This window comes from Nematostella vectensis, chromosome 3 (assembly GCF_932526225.1).
Source record: "Nematostella vectensis chromosome 3, jaNemVect1.1, whole genome shotgun sequence".
Classification (NCBI taxonomy): Eukaryota; Metazoa; Cnidaria; class Anthozoa; order Actiniaria; family Edwardsiidae; genus Nematostella; species Nematostella vectensis.
This window is the reverse complement of record NC_064036.1, coordinates 15,811,577-15,832,280: the sequence shown is the minus strand read 5'-3', so window position 1 is coordinate 15,832,280 and position 20,704 is coordinate 15,811,577. Positions and strand designations below refer to the sequence as shown.

General features: G+C 40.4%; 1 long non-coding RNA gene across 1 annotated transcript; it reads right to left on the bottom strand.

The window, feature by feature from the left end:
* Nucleotides 1-210: 210 nt before the first annotated feature.
* LOC125561285 lies at nt 211-1,704 on the bottom strand. Its single transcript, XR_007307317.1, has 2 exons — nt 1,028-1,704; nt 211-396 (listed from the first exon to the last, which is right to left on the bottom strand). It is a non-coding gene; the product is annotated as an uncharacterized LOC125561285 (long non-coding RNA).
* Between the last annotated feature and the right edge of the window lie 19,000 nt (nt 1,705-20,704).

The following is a 20,704-nucleotide window of genomic DNA, read 5'->3' as shown; positions in this document are numbered from 1 at the left end:
AGAAAAAATCTTGATATTACTGATTAGTGTCTAGTTTCAAACCTAACCTACTTTAATTTTTTTATGTTTAATTATCAATTGCATATAAAAATAGTCAATAGAGAGAGAGAAAAAATAAACTGGGACTGTATTTTTGATAAAAACTTTAACAGTAATGCAACAACTTGATTGAGCACTCTCCTAACATTTCCCCTTTTCTCATTATTTTCAGGTTGATAAAAAATGTTTTACAGATTTACAGTATCATTGACACAAAGCATCTTGCACTAAAAACCCTATTACACTTATACTGCTGTATCAAAGTAAAAAAAAAATCCCGGCTACATTTGCCTATTCTTATGCCTTCCAGCCTTTAGCATCAATCACGACCCTCAGGTAGTCCTTGGTTGGTTTTACCTAAATAAAAGATAGTATGCAAGATGCAGACAATATAAGCTTGAGCAAAAAAAATATACGTTGCATTTTTGGAATTTATTTTCGGTGAAAAACTTCTCTTGTAACTGTAAAGTATTTATGATAATGTTGAAAAAGTTGCTGTATCTTCAAAAAGACTAAATACACAGGATATAAAGACAAGAAAGGCCTTCTTTAGCAATATATGACAGTATGATATTTGTCAGCCTTGATTAAACTTCTCAACGCTGTCAATAAAGTAAAGAGAGAACGAAGAATATCAAAGGATGTTGTTATGCTCAAATTGTCTGTTAGACCACGAATTCTCAGTTTTAATGCTCGGTTACTGTAAGCTGAGTTGCATTATACCAAGATAAATAAATGTACATAAATAAGACTAAAACAGTATATTATAATAATTTATACAGCTCTATTTCGAAACTTAGGTCTTAAATGATAGTAATGAACTGGCACTAGCGGTGTGTGCCGGAAGGCAATTCCAATCTGGAATAGTGTTGGGGAAAAATGAAAACTTGTAAACATCTGTACTCTAAAAACATATGTATAAATCGGACATGCTAAGTGTCATTGATACAGACTACTACGTATTTCTGTCGTTAAAATTCTTACTTACCGTGAGGAATATACGCCTGAATTTATAGAACTTGTATAAGTATTTACGAAGTTAAGTTTTAACATTTTCATGGCGATTGTCAGTTGAATAAAAGCCATTCAAGTGCCAAAATTATAAGCCAACCGGAATTCAAGTAGATGGTATTTTAGCCAATCAAAACAAGGATAGCTGACATTGATATGTCGTCTTGACGTCATACTAAAGCTGGTACGGTGTTTTAGTTTGAGCCATTGGTTTTGGGAAAATAGCGAACAAACATGCATTATAAAAGCACAATAATAAATGAAAAAAAATGTCATATTTCCAATACAAATCATCGTCAAAAACTCACCTTGGCAGTGTTTTTTTGGTCGCTTTATGTTTGTCGCCTAGTGGTTGTGTTCGCTTTTTGTTGTAAACCGTGTTCTTTCTGCTAGCAAGGAATTCGTCAACACAAGTGAATGGTTTTTATAGCTTTTATAACAAAATACGCCATGCGATAGTCTTAGACACAGAAGATATTCTCATGAAGAAAAGCTTAAGTCGTCGATATAAACGAGCATAACGAGCTACTTTGCGTAGAATTAATTGCTATTAAATAAAACAACTCACTCTCATGATAAGTCAAATACCTAGTTTTAAAATCAAGCAATAAACCAAAATATTACAGCTTTGTTATTATCACGATAACTTTTAGATTCCATTTTAATTAAGCTCCCGTAAGCGACCGACACCTATTGTTCAAGTTTTTGGCGCCCAGTGGTCGCTTATGAGAGCAAGCTCTCGTAAGAGACCAGTCCGTTAACGACCACAATTTTCAGTTCCCAAGGTGGTCGCTTACGAAAGCTTCAACTGTATATGTATAGTATTGTATTTATATATATATATATATATTGTATAGTATTGTATTGTATTATATATTATGTAATATATATGCACTAAGGCCACAAGAGACCGTCACTGAGTTACTTTCCTGAAAGAACAACAAAGGCTCCCCCTGTTGCAACACATCACATTCCCGCACAATTCCAAGACGTGTTCTGGATTTGAGCCAGATATCTTTTGCGGTCTAGTTAGCTACCTTGACCACAAAGCACACCCTGGACGTATTTACAAGAGTGCTCGCCACAGACAAGTTTCCACAAATTGGAACCGATAAAGGCTCCACAACAGCACTACAGCCCCACTGAGGGCCAGTCACTAGTACATCAGCTTCACTAAAGGGGGGGACCCACACGTTACAGGACCCCGCCACTTTAGCAAAACCAGTCCTTTTCTTATCTTCTGTCATTAATTTCTTAAACTCTGGTACCTGAGACAGTAGGTTTGCCCCGAAAATCCTGGGGTATCCCTTTTTATAAAGATCCGACAGTTGGGAATAGATACCCCGCCCATCTCTACCGTGGTGCATACATAACCTACGTAGGGAATGTCCAGCCCATTTGCTCCCTTCGGCTCCACTGTGCAGTTCTTCTGGACATCCCCTAGCGCAGACCGTAGCTGGTCCCGGAAAAAAGGTCTCTCTGACGAGGGTGACCATGGAGCCAGTGTCCACTAGACCACGCACTGGTACTCCACCAATCCTTGCCACTGCTGTGGGAGTTGTCCCGACAAGCTTCACTCCTTCCTCCGGTTCCTGCGTAGAGATAGAGCCACCATGGTTGGCCCCTGCAGCATGGCTCACTGCTGTAGGGCGTTGGAGTTTGACGACTCTTCTTCCTTCTTCCTCTCTTGCCTCTTCCTTCCACTATTGCGTCCAGTCGTCTGGTTCCTGGGGGTAGCCTGGTCTTGTTGGCTCGTGCAGAAACGGCTGATGTGGCCAACACGCCCACAGGTGTAGCAGGTTAGGGCTGACCACCTGGCCTCCCGTCCCTGTACCCGGTTGGCGAGGGTGGCCAGGGAAGCCTGCGTGTCGGCAAGCACCTGCTGCTGCTTCTGCAGTCCCTCAGTTAGCACCTTCTGACTGGCTAACAGTTCCTGGATGAGCTTGGACTGGGGCGCGGTGACCTGCTGACACTCAGCGGACTCCGCCTCCACCTCGCGGCTGTAAGCTGTGCGTGGTGGGGGTCTGTCCTCCTCGGCTGAGCGTAATGCCTCCTCCCTAACCACCTGGAACCGATGATCTGGGGATTCCCAGATCATTCTCTTTAGATCCCGCTGGAGTTGCTGGTCCCGTAGATTTTCCATGAACGTGTCCCTCAGGGTCCGGTCCTTGTCGGGGTTGGCGATGTTCCCGGGATGGCACTTCTAGATCTTGTCCATCAGTACCATCAGGGAGTGGGAGAAGTCTTGAATTGACTCCCTCTCTCTCTGTCGCCGGCCATAGAACCGCTGGAGGAGCTGTGTTGCAGTGAGTTTCTCTCCAAAGGTCTCCCTAAGGACGGCGAAGAGCTGCTCCGGCGTCTCCCACTCCTCCCTTGACCTGAGGCGCACCTCGTCCCTGGCCGCTCCGTCCAGGCTGCCGAACAAGAAGTCTGCTGCGTCCTGACCTTCCAACTTCATGGCGTCAGCCGCCCTCTGTGCATCCTCTGCCCAGTCCTCCAACACCTTGTCATCCTTCGTTCCGTCATATTTTCAGACTTTCCTCTCACGGGGGAAGTCGACCTTCAGGACACGGACAGGACCTCCCAGGATTGGGGCGAATGAGGAAGTGGACGCTGATGAGTCCGGGGTTGGGGCATTCCGTGCGGTCAGCTCATCAATGCGAGCCTGCAGCGCAGCGACGGTCGCAGCCAATTCTTCCACATTAGCCATTATAATCGTTCCCGTTTAGATTAAAAGATTAAAAAAAAATTGTACTGTAAATGCTATTTCAATCTGAGCAATCCCACTTCTGACACCAAAATGTAAACGACGGCAAGGTCTTGCACGCAGGACACGAACTAATATTGCTCAATGTAATTGAAAACACATTTATTATAGCAAAAGCCAAATTAAAATGAACGAATTTACAATTTTACAAACATGTAGCCAAATGAATAATTGTTGTAGGATGGTCTAAAATATAGTACAGGATAGTACTAGGAACTGTATCTTAACGGTAATATAAACGGGTACTACAAACGGTAGTTCAAACGAAAATAAGGCATTACAATCTTGCTAGAAGCAAGTTCTTTCGTCTTCTTTCATCGATGCTCTTTCCAATCCAAAATATTGTTGTCGTTCTTACTGTTTTTACTTCGCAACTGATTGTTACTAACAAAAGTGCCTCTATTTATAGTCGGTGGAACAAGGAAAGGACATGCCTAAAATTGCAGAAGGTGTGGGATAGTCCTGCGCATTTCCGTAGCTAAATAACGCGGCCAGGAAGCCCTTTGCTCGTACCGACGCGCAGGAAGTAGATTACACTATCTAACCTAAGATAACTTTGGGATGTGATTCGTGCGCCGCCTACGAGTTTCCAAATCACGTACAAATCACATTGCTAAGCACTGAGTCTATCTGTGAAACAAACTAAACTTTAAAGCTAAACTACAAAATACAGTAAAATAAAGTCCATGATTTGATGATTATCAATGTTCATATACTAACTAGTAGTGACCCTGTCACACTGAGCTTGGTTGTTTGTATGAGATCTTTCACAAAATCACTGAAAAACTGACTAACAATATAGCTTTGGTCGCAGATTTCTTCCGCAGATGTGACTTTTTCCGTCATTCATATTTTGGTAACGAGGTTGAACAGGTCTGGTCCTGGTTCTGTGCATGGGTTGCCGTAACGTTGAATGCTACTTGAGCGACCAGACAGCATTAGTAAAGTTGTGATGGCGGTTCTGTGTCTTTTGTGATATCCCTGCCATCTGCTTTGCTTGTTCTGCCAGTCTCGCCAGCTCAGGTGCAATGAGGGAGTACTTTGTTCGAGTAGCAGGGTTCAGCATTTTGCCAATCAACCCACCCGATACCTTCATTGATCTGTTTACGTGTTCCAGGGCGTTGTCCGCACCAACTGCACAAAAGGACACGCTTGAATTCTTGTTGACCACCCAGTCTGAAACTCCTGATAGATCTAGGGGTTATTGTCCTTTATGGCCTTCATCTTGGCTAGGTAAACTGGTATCATGCGCACCTAGTTTTGCGTATCGTGCGCGAACCACTACTTGACAAACAACTAAAGAGCCTCTAAGTGGAGGTCCCATTCTCCAGTGCGTACTTCTCGGACGAAGGACATTATCTCCATCACCATCGTCATGTAACGACGAGCAAACTTGAGCATGTGGCCTGTCTTAATGCGCACCATCGAAGTCTTTCAGCTTTGCAACGAGCTCGGTTGAAGATATGACTTGTACAAGTTGTTTGTGTCTTTCACCTATCTGCACCTTGTCGCCTTCTTTGCAAGCATCACTTAGATACTTTGCTGCCTTCTCAAAAGCTGGGAATAGGGCGCGCTGTTCAACGAAAAAAACTTCCTGATAAAGTCTTAATAGAGCTTGTAATGTGACCACATGAGCGCTTTCCCCTCCTAAAACGTGGTTCCCACCGAGAATCTGTTTTACAGTTGCGGGCCCGTAGAGCTCTGACTCCACCCAACACATGTCTAACCCCTCTATTTTCGATGAATGCGCCGATTGTCCGAAGTTGGGCCATTACTATATGGAGCGTACTAGGACGGAGTATTATATGCCCCAGATCTTGACGGGCCATCTGCAGCTTCTTTGCCGGCTGGTACAGCCCCTAGTCAAGCGAAATTATGGTTTTCCTCTCCGGGCCAGCAATCTTTGTCTTGATGTTCTGTGCTTGCATCAAAACTGTAAGCATAGTCTGCCACTAGTGCGCCGGGACACAGGTGAGCTGATCGTACACTAGGGAAAGATTTATGAACGAAAAATATATTTCGACGAATTATGCAGAACGCTTTTACGATATTCAGAACAATATCAGGTTTCTACGAGAAACGATCTCCGATTTTCAAGATCGTTTGTCCGAAGACAATATCGGCTTCACAAAGACAAGATCTTCTTTCAGGGATTCGAAAAACGTTTATCAGTGCAAGAAAACCCCGACATTCCCTCTTTCGAGAAATGCTTGTTTTGCTTATTTTAATTTTGAGCTATATTTCAGCTTAGTCTATGTGACATTAAAGCAACAAGTTGATGTTTTGCAAAGACAAGTAAATTAGTTGACTCGCTTTCTTAGTTTGCATACGGCTCATAATCAATTTGAAAACATTACCTATCGCGGTGATCGCAATAACAAATTAAAGCTCAGAATATAAGGAGATCTTTTTTATGGGTCTCATTGATGCGCGAGTTCATTAGCAAGCGCAAAGCCGTCATAGTAAAGTTGTGGTCGCCATTGGCATTTCGTTGTTTTGAAAAGACAAGAAAATATAAACTGCCGACTCACTTTCTAAATTTGCATACGGTTCAAACAAATTGACTTTGCACAATAGTGGTATGGGTACACGTCAGGGCACAGAGACAGCGTATGGCTGTGCGTCCTCGGTCAGTTCAATGCAATATATACCTTCGAGTTTCCCTAATCCTTCGAAGACTTTGGGAAAATCCTCTGTAACAGAGTTCACCATCGAGACTAACTTCAATTGCTCGATGGCAGGTCGCCCAAGTAATGGAAAATCAAGATCCTTGATGACGTAGACATATTGCTCAGCTGCTCTGCTCCCATACTTGAGTGTAGCCTTGAATAAACCAGGCACAGTTAAATCGTGCCAGCCAGCTCCCTTGAGCTTCTTGTTTGATGACTGGAGTTGTCGCAGACGGACCTGTAGTGTCCGCGCTTGTCACATTTTGGCAGTCAGCATTAGTAGCATTGCATTCGTCTTTGGAATGTGGACGCCTACCGCATCGACCACATGTCTTTGAAAACTATTTATTTCCTTTATTGGGTTTACCTTGGTACTTCTGGTGTTTCTTTACAAAATCGACATCCGTAGACTCGCTTGAGGTTCCTTGGCCTCTGATTACTGACTGTTGTTGCTTGATTGACTCACTCTGTCGTGCTTTCATTATAGCCTTTTCTAGAGTTAAATCTGAGTCCAGTTGCAGTTTCTCTGCTAGATTATCTTCGAGTAATCCCACCACTAGGCGACCCCGGTTCAATTCATCGTGCAATGCACCATAATTGCAGTGTTGAGCTAGTGAGGAAAGGTTTGTTATGAAGGAATCTACAGATTCCCCTGCCTCCAACAAGGGACTATTTTGCATGACCATGCGCGCAGATGTTGATGGTAATATTTAGCACGCAAAACGGTATCTGGCAGTCGCCGATTCTAGCGAAACTACATACAACATTATGTTTGCCTTCTGTGGGAATTTTCTGGTCAAAGAAGACATCTCTACAGTCCAGAAACAGTGCGAGGTTTTGTCATAACATTCCACTTCCGCCATTTTAATCGCCACATTGCTCAATGAAATGCACATGCGCAACAGAATAGTCCTGCCTCCTGCTTCCTTCTGTTGAAACTTGCCCTCTCGAAGATCACATTACGCTTCTTGACAAAGTACTTGTCGAATTTGGTCTTGACCGGCTCGTATTTTCTCTTGTCATCTGCTGACGGGTTGAAAGTAGAGAGGATTGTGTGATAGAGATGACGTACCAGGTCAACGCTTTGTTGTACACTATGGGCGACAAAAGTGACGATATTCTGTCGCTGAACGAAAGCGCTCAAATCTCCTGATCCACTGGGGCCACTCATTAGGCTTCGCGAAATCAAACTGATCTGGTGGGGTTATTTGATACGTAGCTTGAGCCTGGTTGATATTCGGATGGTCATCCGGCATGTTTCCGTGCTTCTTTCACGAACATTTCTCCGTAGAGGCGTGTGAAAGTCTTTGTTCTTGAGATTCTGACATCATGTAGTGTTTGTCGGTATGAGATTGCCGAGAAACAAGACGATTGTTGGAGAAACTCTGAACTTTTAATAGACCGAAGCCATATTGAACCGAACACAAGTGCTGGGTAACCAAGCAGTACCTATAACGAAATAACACAGGGAGCCCAATACTACACATATAATGGATTATTTGTTTTGAGCCATTGAAGAGCAGAACAAACTAACTCAGGGCGTACAGGTTCATAGTATACATGCCTTTAAACTAAAGTTTTCTTTTCAGTTTTAACATAATTATTCCAGATGTTTCAGAAGGACGAGGTAAAATATTACACGTTTGATCACACTCAACTGGTTCATTGCAGATGGCTCCTTTAATCTTCCTTTGTCCTCCTTTTGGCATTTTGACTATTTTTTCCAATACTATTCAGTTCTGTAGGTATTCCATCTACTTGCAAATTGTTGTATACCGCTTGACATGGTATTTTTTGTTTAAGAACTTTACAATGACATGTTTTACATATATATATCTATCATATATATATATATATATATATATATATATATATATATATATATATATATATATATATCACTGTCATTTGTATTGTCATTTGTGATACTTTTGCTATGATAATCAACGATCTTGCGTGAACTAGTGAGAACTCGCTTCCAATGTTAGACATGCTAGACAGTCCTTGAAACGACCCGGGTCGAAATGTATGCTCATAGACATCTTTTAGTTTGGGTCTATCGCGGACAGCGTGTGCATTTGTATGTGGATTGAGCGTCTTAGTAGGTAATTTTTTCAAATCTACTTAAAGTCTTGTAAATACTTCGAGGAGAATACTGGTCTTTCCTTCGTACCAGGATATGTAGTTCTTTGTTTGTTATCAGAGCACGTGACATTTATAAATTCGAAAAGGATCATGGGGGGCTATACGCGACATTGCCAGATAGATTGACGAAAAGGCAGAACTAAAGTTCTATATCCAGGCCTATGGCCTGAGCCCGACTAAAAATGCCAAAAATAGGAGTTGTTTTTTTTTTCGCATGCGGGATAGAGACAAGGAGAAGACAAAGTCAGGTTAATTTTGTTTATTATTCATTACATATAACATTATATAACATAGATAATGTACCCTCTCAGTGAAACATTGGCATTAGCTCATCGTCATAGCTGTATAGTCACTTGTCAATTTTGCATTGTGGTAGGCGAGCCACTACCATTTGGGTATCAAGCGTACGGAATGTTTCATCATAATAACGCCAATTGTGGCCACGATTAGCCAAATCATAAATCGTTTCCCCATATTTCATGAGGGCTGGGGAATCAGCCCTCATGAAAGCGACAGTTTCCTCCGTGTTGTTGACGACTGGTGGAGGGTCAACCGTTGATCGGTTCCCCTTGCTTGCACCCGAGCAGATCTAGTCCTTTTAGCAGGCTGAATTGGAGGTGGTGGTGGTCGGTGTTTCCTAGGCATGATCCACTTCTATAGGGAAATAGTACAAATCTATCCGCAAAAGATAGTTACATGGAGCTGATGTAATATCATCCTCCAAAATTAATAAATTAGAGGATTGAAACTGCCAAATAATAAACATATAACAAAGGGAGGATTAAAACCACCACAGCGTCAGTGCAAGAAATCAAAGCACAGAAAAATGATAAGCAAAATGATAAACAGGAGGATTGAAGCCCCATACAATCTACTAGAGAGAAAAAAGGATAGAAAAGGAGGATTGAAAACCCCCAGAAAACAAATTACTGTACAAGGAGTAAAGCCTTGTGCAAATAATTAACAAGAGGATTTAAGCCCCATAAAATCTTAACTTTTTTTAGGGACAAGGGGAGGAATGAAGCCCCGATGAAGCAAATTGTAAGGATTTAAGCCTCACAGATTAAATAAACACGAGGATTGAAGCCCCATGAGAGTTGTTACTAAACAATAACATAGGGTCCCTATCAATGAATTATACTGCACAGGGTTCCCATCATAACATCATATATTTCTTCCCAAAATTGAGATCTCTGCTTGCTCCCCTTTGGTTCTGAGTAAGGCTTAACTCCTAAAACCTCCCTGACAAGTAGGTAGTAGGTCATGAAGTGCACTTCCAATACATGGGCCCAGACCTTAAAAATAAACAAATACAATATTCAGTCATGACACATTTCATTTGTAAACGAATAGCCTGAATATTAGCAAATATTGTTAAACTTGAATTGTTTACATGTAAAGATAATATACTACTAAATAGTTATGGTATTATGTTTTCTGACAGAAAAAAATACATGTAACACTAACACTTTTTTGTTTGTTTTAAACACAAAAGTTGTGTGACAATTTATCACACTGCTTTATACTAAATAGTAGTGAATCGATTTTCAAAGAAGTAATTTTTGAAGAACGCTCAATCTTCATTTACTCTGCTAAAGGAGCTTACATAATTATACTAACATTTTTCTTGTGCAATTATTTTAGAATCTGTGAAAGTAAAATAGATGAAAATTACTCGACTTATCGAAAGTAGCTTAATTGCTAATTGATATAAATATTACAAATTTGGGATCAATAAATTTTGTGGAGTACTCGATCGCTGGGCGGGAAAAAGCCTTAAGTATAATATAATTTGACTCATGCCCATGGCTCATTGGTTTATTTGATTCCATTTGAGAGGTATGGGCATAAACCTATCCCGAAAGCCTAACAAATATATATTTTAGGTTATAAATCATCTCCTAGCCAAAATCGGCGAATAATTATTTCTAAAGCTCAATGACAATTGAGACTTTAGACAGAAGTTGCCAGTTTTGTCGCCTTTATCACACATGCACTTTTGTGTTCGAAACCAACGAGAAAATATAATTTTTTTACCTAGACAAATGACCTACTAGTTCCTAAGTATTCTCAAATAATTTTTAAAGGAACAGGGCATGTTAACATGCGATAAATTAGGGACAAATCAAAGATAAAGTTCTCCACAACGTCAAACCAGACCAACTCACGTCGGGCCCATGAACGGAACGCCGTGATATTTCATCTTGTAGGCTGAAGCGCGTGAACTTGGCTCACTTGCGAGGAGGCCATACTGTCAAGGACCACGATCTCTTTTGTGGGGGCAGTACCACTAGCAAAGTCCAATGTCCTCCAGATTGGCAAGGGACCAACACAAAGTCTTGATCAAATGTAGGAAAACGTCAGCTGAAGTTTGCCTTTCACCTTTGATTTCTTGAACCTCTCACATGATATGGTTTCCGCCATGACTCCGCACAGTCTGCTGGCAGGACGTTCTAGATACACATCGATCACAAAGTAACTCAAGAAGTTATCTTCTGCTTTAATATTTCTAGTCGATCAAACTGCCTCCGTTGAACTTGTGAGGCTCATAGAGTAGATAATCCAAAAGAGGGCCTTGGTAGAAAGGGAATTTACTATCCTCTTCTTGACTCAAAGAAGAGAAAACTTTTGTTCATCTTCCAGCGATGACTTGACTCTTAGATTCCAATTCAGAAAGTGGAATGCTTGAAGGGTCTTCTTGTCAAGCTATCGCCATTTGGAGCTGAGAATGTCGTCTACATCGTACGATCCTAGAGTCGCTGTATAGTAGCAGGAGGCAAGCTTGTAAAGATTGGGGAGCTTTTCGGCATTCGCCTTCCAAAAAAGTCAATGGCCCCGTCTTGGCTTCCGTTAGCTGCCATCGGTCCAAGCCAATCAACATAAAGATTCCACTCATACTTGGTAATGGTCTCGAAACCAGGAATACTATCAATGTCGTCAAATTTGCAGCTAGAATGAAGAATGTCCATTGGATTGAGAACCCTCACTTGTTGAAGAAATTGTGAAGCTGGTTGTGCACCGTCCACAACATACTTCTCCAGCTTTAAGAGATCGTCAGGGAAAGCCGTAGTCACAACTTCCACCACCTCGTCTTTTTCGTTCTCATTAAAACTGGTTCCATTGAAACAAAACTCAATTTCTTCTTTCGTCAAAGAGGCATTCGCTCTCAGATAATACATCAAGGTCTCCATTTTGTCTGGGCTTCAGTAATGTGGCGCCCCTTTTTGGAAGTAGTCCATGTAGGCTCGAATAACAGGGGTCTTTTCTTTAAGAAACGTTAGATGGCAGATAAGAGTTTTCATGAAAGCGGCGTCGGAATACCACTCTTAAAGCCTAATCAAGTTCCTCCTCAATAAATCCTATGTGCAAGAGGGCGTGGTCAGCATGATAGCAAACGCTGTCAAACCAAGGCATTTTGACATCTGTTTTTAGGGATTTCTTAGAGAAAGCATTTGATGAATTCGTTTACTTCAGAAAATCCTTTTTTTTTTTCAAGTCACCGCTTACTAAACTGACACGGAGAGAGCGAACAGACAAGAAAGGATTTCCTTGAATGGTCTTTTCATGTAGCCAACATTGTCCGTGTTGAAAATACCCACATTCTCGTAGCCAATACTGTATGTGTTGTTTTCACGATTGCTTGAGCAATAGTCTTATTATTTGTTGCATCAAGGAAGTGCGAGTCTAGCAAGAAGGCCACTGAATTTCTTCATGGTGATAGTTTGTCGGAATTTAATACGACTGCCATTACGTCTAGCACATACCTGCCTTCTGCCAGGCAGTTTTTTTTTGTCAGTTTCGTCTGTTTCTTTGATCTCGTCTTTCTTCAACATGAGCAAATCTCAGTCTTTGTCCCACTTGTGTCCAAGAAAGGTGCAGTATCGTTCACAGGACTTGTCGATGGTCTTTGAGTTTGAATACCATTCTTTCACTGAAAATTTGCCATTGCCTGGAAACTGAGTCTTTGCAGCACGAGCCAAGGTATTTATGGCGCCTGTTGCGATATGTGGAGCTGGTTTATCACCGAAATCTAGTCCATTGGTAGACCTTTGGCGATTCTGAAGAGCTGCTTCCCCATAGGAATCCCTGAAACACAACATCTTCGGGGTGGATGAGTACTTGTTTGAACATTTTTCTAATATTACCGCAGTAGGCAACATTGTCCCAAGGTAGCAAGATGCCAGTGTACGTTTAATATAATTTGGTTCCTTCTCTAAGTAGCAGTATAGTGACTTTCCATATGGTCCTTTAGCAGACGCGTTAAAAACTTGTCTTGTTTTCGTCGTTCTTTCGGGAATGAACACTGCGTGTAAAGGTAAGTACTATTCTGCTATACTGTGGTAGATCTCTTTACTGGGGATCTTTTTTTAAAAAATTTCAAAGCGTCCCTTTTCTGGAATGTTTTTTCTGCGGATATCTTGCGTCTGTGCGCTGTTTCGTAGTTGCTTTGCGGAGGGGGTCCATCCTTCCAAGGCATTTTAACTTTTACTCTTTCATCCACCATTGTTGTTGATCCAGTGATGGTCTTAATAAACTCGTTCTCTGTCGGTTTTACACCGAGAAGGTCTTGCGAAATCAGGGTCTTAATGTCGTCAGAGACATCGATACTTGCGACGTCGATGGGTTTTACTTTTGATGAGTTGTGTGAGCCGTCGACTGGTCCGATGACGTACCATCCAAAAAGATTCTGTTTTGCCACGGGATCTCCGCTTTGGCCTTGCCTTGTTTCTAAATCAAGAATGGCTTCTGGGAAACATGTTACTATGAGGAGATCGATACTTCCTTTCCCCCAAAAGAGGTCACTTTAAACGTTGTTCAGATGCTAAAAAGAAGCGATTGTTTTCTGTGAAACGGTATTGGCAGGACCACATGGCTGTTTGACTGTTAAGGCTTGAATAAACATTCAATAAACATTTATTTTAGTGTTCTTATTGTCTATGACGGAAAGTTCCAATATTTTTTAATGCTTTTCGTTCCTCCAGCTAAAGTCATTGTCAGTTCTTTTCAATCAAACCTAGATCGCTTACAATGTTTTTTAGAAATTAAAGTGTTGTTTGATCTACTGTCTAACATAGCGAGTATTGATTTGACGACTTGATTTCCATTGTTATATTCAATAAGTACTTTCTGAATGGGACACATATCATTTGTACTGCAGTTTTTAGCTGCTGCATGCTATGACGCACAGTTTTGTGTGTCGACTAAACGTACATTCGTTTCTCCATCTTGGTCACCGGGGGGTACTGATGACTGTTCAACACTTGGTTGTCTGGTCCAGGGGGGGCTCTGTACCACCACAGACAGACATCGTTTATTGGGTCTTGTACAAAATAGTACATGGACAGGACAGTCAATAAACTTATAATAAGTATTAAACTAAATTATTTCTTATGCAGAAACATTCGTGGATATACCTAGCAATAACTTTTTTTACCAGGATAATTTATAAGATAGAGAAAAACCTTTATTGTTATCATTCTGTTGAATTCTTTTCAATTGCCTCAATATACTCTATTAGCTCCTTTCTTTTTTCCTGGAAAGTAGGACATATTATTATATAGAAAATGCTGTTCATCCCCAATCCCTGCTTCGCATAATTCACATATTCTCTCATCTGGAAGTATGTAGGGTCTGTTATAGCGCCCTGTTTCTATTTCTAGCTGGTGGTAACTTAATTTTGATTTTAATTTTGTTAATGCAATGCAATCCTATGGTTAATATTGGTGACTCGGCGGAGATAGTCCTCCATGGCATAGTTTGTCTTAAATTTTCTTAAAGTTCTTAGTTTGCTTTTTGCCTGGAGTCTTGTTTTACATCAGAGTTCACCTCTGATATCCATTTCTGGAACTCATTATCTTGAAGTCTTTGCTTCGTTAAGAAGTTGGTATATTTTGTCATCAAGACCTCACCCACATCTACACGGGTCCATATATCGCCTATGCCAATTCTTTGTAACATTTCTTTTAATTTCTGATGTCAATATTTTGCATTGCCCTTTTCTTTTAGCGTCTCTTAAATCTTTCGCGCCAATTTTGGCTTGCTTTGGTGATCGATTAGGTCTAGCCAATAATTTATACTTCTGTATTTTGCCGCTACGTGCATCGGAAATCTGCCTAATTCCGCTCTGACCGCGTTGTTTGTGCATGATTTAACTACTCCTAGCAGCCATTACGATTTCTGCTGGTTCTTTATCGCCTTTTTCTTTATCTAATCCCCAAATTTCACTTCCTTATAATAACATCGGTGATATCAGAGCCTCGAATAAACGTAAGGTAAGATCTAATTCTTCTCTTAAGTGTAAGTTTATCTCTTTTCTCATTTTGTAAAGAGCTTTAAGGTGGCACCTTTTTAATTTCTTCCTTCGCGAGTTACCTATTGCGCTGAATACAATTTCTAGGTACTTATAGGAGGTGTCATTTTGTAGGGGATTTCCCTTAAAATTAAAACGGTAATTGTTCATGCTTTTTCCGCAATTATTAAAGATCATAATTTTAGTTTTGTCAAGATTGACGATTAATTTCCAGACCCTACAATATTCGTTCAACTTATTGAGGTATTTCTGAAGGTCATCTGTTTTCTTTCAAGTAGAACTAAATCATCCGCATACAGGATACATTTGACGTCGTTGTCCGTCTTGTTACAAACGTTCATGTTGTCTTTAAGGTCGCTTAGATACTAGATAGATTTAGGCACTGCCTAAACGCGGAGCCTACGTAGATGCGCTTTCTTATGCCTAGTGCACTCTAGCAACATAACGACATGGGTGCGCATGTTTAGCCCGACATAACGAAAACATGTTTTTTCTCTTATGTCGTTATGTGCGCGCGTCCATGTCGTTATGTCGCTAGTGTGCACTAGGCATTAGCAAAATTTATGGATATGGAGCGCATTTATTTTTCCAGTTAATATTAATTGTTAAAACGTAGTGTAAGGTGGGGTAAAAGCCTCCGATTTATGCCATGATATTCATTCCATAAAAGTAGATGGGGTGTAGATAATCTTGCTATGTTTTAGGGTATAAAATTCACCTAACTACAGTCCCTAAGGGGGTGTTTATGGTTCTTCTGATATTGCTTTCCATTAGTGGTCTCACACCGATGGACCTTCCTATTCAATATCAACTGGAGTAGAATAATGTGTATATATTTAGAGCAGAGAAGTGTTCTATGGTCTGGTGTCTCACCCCCATCTGTTAGTATGTGATTCCTCCCACTTCTTCGTAGATTGGCTACCCAGGATTATGATAGATGAAGTACGAGTTGAGCACAAGGACGACAATAAATACCTTTTTTAATTAAAATGCCATTACAAGATTTATGGTGTATTATGGTGTGCACGATTTTTCATATCCAAATTATATATGATAAGATAACAGCCCTATTGTAGAAATGAATGCTGTTGAAAGAAAAAAAACATAGTTTCTTGATAATCGAGAATTAGAACCTTTTTAACTCTCCTACTATAGAAAGGGTCATTCCATATGAACTCAACCAGAGGTCGCCAGGTCACTGACTCCGATTTTGCTCCAATTTATTTTGGTAATACCTCTATATGTATAAGGAACACATGCAAAATTTTAGGGTCCAACTCTAAAGGGTCTCCGAGATATGGCCTTCCCAAAATTTAGGGCTACGCCGCCATTTTGCCCTCGTGAGGGGCAAACGTCAGTTTATACGAATTTCAGAGCTCAATATCTTCAAAACTATCTACAGGACAGGGCTAATTCTGCTCCAGGCTTTCAGAATATGTCATCAGAATTGCTCCATCTCCTCTCTTTCTCTAGTTTTTGGCCCATCAATTATGGTTCTTTGCATAGGCGGAAATCAAAATTCCAACTTTCAGGGGTCCCCCATGAGACCAAAGTGTTGAAAAAGGTTATAACTGTGCTAGATTCCTTGAATTGGGGTGCATGTCTATCTGTACTATGAGTATGGACTATCTAGAAGGCTTCCGCCTGAAAAATAACACTTTTTTTTACCGATTTTCCGATGGCATGTTCACCATGTGGGCAAATACCCATGGTAATGAAATTTGTTCTACATGACTGCACATATCTGGGCTCTATTTGTTCAAAATTTCAACTTGTTTTCCTATCTGCTTCATTGTTTAGTCATGTTGGCAAATATAGGCGTTTTTTTTTAAGAAAATGCACCATATTGGCCTATTAGAGAAGCCATATATGTACATGTAGATGATACAGTCTATCATCGATTGAATATGCATAGAGAATGTCAAACAGTGAATTACATGTTCTAGTACAGAGGGCTTATTCAAATCAAAGAGTTCATGCAAATAATGGCAGCTTCTTCTGAATAAAAACATTGAAGATTAACTGCTTTGGTCCAGCTGCCTCCTTGTGGCTGGGCCCACGTTTTTTGTTTTTGTTGTGCTGTTGTTTTCTCTCTAAAAAGAACAATGATAGCGAATTAAGTTGACTGCTTTCCAAACTAGAAAATTCGAAACACCAATTTAAAATACAGTTCCTAAATATCTGCAAGCCGAGAAACTAGAAATATAGAACTTCACAGACCTGGATGTTATTATTGTGCTCTCTGATGCTACCTTATTTGAAACAGGATGATAGTTTTATAAAGAAATGAACATCATCAATACAAATATCATTTTGTCTTCTATCCTCGGTGGGGACTGCTATATAGCACATTGTTTCAATAGTTACAAAAATGAGGATAAAGATATCAACTAAAGCAGGGCATTCTTAACACTTCTAAGTTGTGTTGGGCACAAGCGGATTTCGTGCCCGCTGCCCTTGCAGCGGTGGCATATAACAAAGGGATCTGTTGAGAAAAATATAAGAAAACAAACACTTATGAGGCCAATCCTCCTTCAGATTTCTAGAAAGAAAAATTTGCGGGTTAGCGGGCATCTTTTTATGTTATATACCAAGGACTGCACAATTATAATGCAAAGAAAAGTAATATTTCTTTACTATCTATTACAAAAGGAGTGTTTTCTTCACTTGGCCTGTTGTTTGCTTGTTTAAGATTGTTATAGTTCATATTATAAGGTTATATAAGTAAGTACTTAGTGGTGCCATCATTGGGACACTTTTGGGCGCCGTGGCCCCTGCCATTGCACATTTCACATGCTGTAAACGAGAAAGCGACTTTTAAAAAAGATATTTTTTTAATGCCGGGTATGAATACAAGAATCTTAGAATAGAAATTGAATTTTTTTGTACGTACTTTGTCTTCCTCTTCTCCCCTGTCTATTTTCTGTCAAAGAAATATAAGTAGTTTTGAGTTTGTTCCGCTACCAGGACACCACTGTTACAATTTCCATTTAATGTTATAATTTCATACTAAAAAGAATATGTTATAGGCAAGTGAGGACACTTGGTTTATCATATCAATGCTTTATCAAGAAAGTGTGTAGAACAATTTCATTTAGCATGATACAAAAAGATGACTATTTTCTCTGCGGAATTAAGTAACAGGTTATTTGCAGTTTTTAATTAATTTCTATCGCGGAATTTGTGCTACCCATTAACTTCGATATGAAAGGTCCGTCCATAAAAGTAGGACAAATAAATGATACCTTGTGGGTCTGTTTGGCCAGGGCCAGTGCTAGTGCCTGCAGTGTTGGCACTAGGGACTGTAAAAGTCTTTTTATTTTGCGACATTATGTAGAAAAACAAACAATAACCTTAGGGAATCACAAAGGGAAACCACAAGAATAAATAAGTGTTTCTTGTCATTTACGAGAACATTAAAAAGGGGAGAAAACGGTAATTTGAGTAAGCGCTGTGCACTTACGTTCTCTCTCTTTGCTTATGTCCCCAAAAAGTGGCGCCTTTTTTTTGTTGTTTTGGTTTCTAGCGCTCCGCTCCACTTGATTTTCCCGCTTAAACCACAGGTAGTCCGAATCAATTAGGTCGGTTGGTTCTGCTGTTTATTTTGAGAAGGCCTGATTACGATGCCACCTCTTTAACTGCATCATCGCAATGCCTAGTTACCAGAATCCTGCATAATTTAAAACTGTGTCATGGCTGCCATCTTGAATTTGAGATTCCAGCCCTTATATCCTTGTTATTTGTGCAGTTGAAGGCTCGATTCGCGATTTAATAACTTTATATTTTACTATAGCCTCAATTTCTACCAATTTAATTTGCAAAATTATCTCAGCTTGGATTAATTCCGCTGTATTTACTCGTCTTTGCATTTGTGACCGAGACAAGCGGCTCAAGATATGATAAAGTGCTGACTGCTTTAGACACATACAGCTTACTTCAAGACGTAATTAAATGTGCTCTGGACACTTATGAATGGACTAGAGGTATTTACCTTGCTTAATATATTTTTAAGTGGAAGTGGTTTAAAACAATTGATGGAAATCGTCTCCTACAAATCGCTTTGTCGATTAATCTACTTTACATGGACACTTGACCGGCTAAGATGAATTTTGTTTTCTTACTATAAAATATCTTGATCACTCTCATTGAATGTCATCATTTTAACCATGTCGATCTCAATAAAGTACAGTATAGGTGAAACTTAAATTGTAAGTCAAGTAAGTGTAAAATATGTACTTAAGTAAATCTATGAAAATTATTTTGGTACTTCATTAAGTTTTATTATTTCCCTAAAATACCTTTACAATACAATACAATACAATACAATACAATAATTTATTTTCCGTGGATGACGTGAGGAGTGGTCACCCAGTCTCCCGAGCTCGGGGAGCTCATGGTACAAACGCCCGACAACACTACTGACAACGATTACATTACACATTACATAATTCTAATTATGGGAAATAGGGAGAATTTAAATACAGTTGCTGCATTGGCAGCCATGTGGAATGATGTCGGGTAGGTTCTTGCGAAACTCAGAGACGGAATTTGCAGCTTTAGCAAAGTTAGGTAGTTGGTTCCAAAAATGTGATATTAGGTAGTAAAAAGAGTTATGCATATATAACGATTGATAGGATGGCTGTGTAAGATTATGAACAGAAGAGCGCAAATTGTACTGTGAAGACCGGGTTACAAAGAAGTTGGCAATATAAGTAGCCTGTTGCATCCTATATGATTTAAAAAAAATAATAGAAGAGCCTGAACTTGTCGCCTATGCTCAAGTTTACGCATATTGGATATAGCTAAACAGTTTTCATACGATGACAATCTACCTAGATTAAGAAGTGTCCTTAAACTATAATAGTTAGACTTCTCTAGCCTGTCCTTCTGAGTCTTCGTAGCCCCGAGGAGCAGAGGGGAGCAGTATTCGAGGTGAGGGAGTACATAAGTCCTGTATAGCGCAACCATGGTCTGAATTGGTACAAGGCGCTTGATTCGGCGCAGCGCAGCAACTTTAGCATAAACTTTTTTAAGAACCGTAGTTATATGTTCCTTGTAGGTGAGGGACGAGTCCAGTGTGACGCCCAGTATTTTCAACGTTGTCTCAACTTTGATGTGGTCGGGACCAACGTGGAGATCGTACTCGTAGCCACTGTTCATACCAAGCACCATTGCCTGTGTCTTGCTGGTATTAATGCCGAGGTAATTGCTGGAGAACCAGTCATTTATTCAAGTGATATCTCCGTTCATGGCGAATTCCATGGCTACCGGGCAGGTGCTTGCGTAGTACTGCGTAGTGTCGTCCGCATATAATCGCAGTGACGATTGGAGGGCACTGTAATTTAGATCGTTTATAAAGATGTTAAAGAAAAGCGGACCCAGTAGACTTCCGTGGGGTATGCCACAGTGGATTTCAAGCCAGTCAGACATGACCCCATTACAGCGAACGCGTTGGAATCTTCCCGTGAGATAGGACTGGATGGTCTTTAATGCTGCAGGGGAAACTCCGTATGCTGACAACTTGGCTAGGAGGAGATTGTGGCAGATCGAATCAAATGCCTTAGACAAATCGATTGCGACCACGCCCACGCTCTCCCTCTTGTCGAGTGAAGCCCGCCAGTCCTCAGTCAGCTTGATTAGCGCCGAGCAGCATGAGTGGCCGCGTAAGAAACCCGACATGTTATTCGAGAACACCATAGCGAAGGCATCGTAGAGCTGGTCAAACTGCAGCCGCTCAAAGATCTTGGGAATCGTCGATAGCAC